General features: G+C 37.0%; 1 long non-coding RNA gene across 1 annotated transcript; it reads right to left on the minus strand.

Annotated features, from left to right (window-relative positions):
- Positions 1-440: 440 nt before the first annotated feature.
- Positions 441-692, minus strand: LOC103584642. Its single transcript, XR_550003.1, has 2 exons — positions 562-692; positions 441-487 (listed from the first exon to the last, which is right to left on the minus strand). It is a non-coding gene; the product is annotated as an uncharacterized LOC103584642 (long non-coding RNA).
- Positions 693-1290: the final 598 nt, after the last annotated feature.

The following is a 1290-nucleotide window of genomic DNA, read 5'->3' on the forward strand; positions in this document are numbered from 1 at the left end:
GACTAGAAAAGATCTGCTATGAATTTGGTGACCAGGCCAAGAGGAGACATCGTTACTCTTGTCGTGCCTTTCAGTTTGTTTTATTTCATGGGCATCTGGGTCCTGGGCAGAGAGTGAGGAAGACTGTGCTGAATGGACCTAAAGCAGTTGCTTGGTTTCTCCTACAGCAGAGGGCATTGGGAAGCAACGGGAAGGCTTAAAGAGATGGTTCTGTCCTTGGTAATATGAGAATGACATCATTTTATTTTAAAAATAAAACTGAATTCAAAGTCCATAGAGTTTTAAAAAACTATTTGCCAGGCTAAGTACATTCTATGTATTCATAGTAATAACCTGTGTAGAGGTGGCTGTACATAACTTGAATTTACTTTCTTTGCACAAATGATTGACATAATAGGTTGCAAGTGCAGCTTCAAGGTTTTCTGTTTTTTTTTTTTTAAATAACAAGTTGTTTAGAGGAGCAGACTTTTACAGTCTGAAAAGGAATGTGTGTTTATGACGTTTTTTTTTTAAAATAACAAGTTGTTTAGAGGAGCAGACTTTTACAGTCTGAAAAGGAATGTGTGTTTATGACTCTAAATAGTCACCAAATAAAACTTCGCAAGAAACAGAAATATCTCCTCTCTTATTTCACCAGGACTAATGCACTGGGGGCATTGTGTTGTACTGAAGGATAAGGCTTAACATTTTTCCAGGAGAAAAAGGAAAAAAGAACAAAGAGCATAAAAGGTCATCTAATTCATTCCCCTCCCATTTTAGGAAGGACTCCCACAAATTGTCCTGCACGGATAAATCCTCATCTAAGTACTGTTTAAGTCCACCAAGAAGGGAGATGTGAACACCTTTTATTTCAACTTTTATTGTTACAAAAAGCTTGTATCTAAAGCAAACTCCTTAGGCTGTATTTATAATCTGTGTCTTCCAACTTTCTCCTCAGCGAGTCATCATTTAAAGAAAACAAAAACTTTAAAAAGCTATCTGTGCCCAAAAAGGCAGCCCTTAATAAAACTACATTTTGTCTATTTTTTTTATTTACATTGTCCTCTGAGTATCCTGCTGCCCAGCCTGCCCCTGTCCCCAACATTCCTCCTTAATTCTTGTCTTTCTTAACAAAAGCTTTATTAAAGTATAATTTACATACCATAAAGTTTACCCTTTAAAAGTGTACCATTCAGTGATTTTTAGTATATTCGTAGAATTGTGTGACCATCACCACTATCAAATTCCAAAACCCCATAGCCACTAACAGTCATTTCCCATTCCCCCTCCTCCAACCCCTGGCAATCCCTA

This window comes from Galeopterus variegatus, unplaced genomic scaffold, assembly GCF_000696425.1.
Source record: "Galeopterus variegatus unplaced genomic scaffold, G_variegatus-3.0.2 Scaffold72502, whole genome shotgun sequence".
In the NCBI taxonomy this organism is placed as follows: Eukaryota; Metazoa; Chordata; class Mammalia; order Dermoptera; family Cynocephalidae; genus Galeopterus; species Galeopterus variegatus.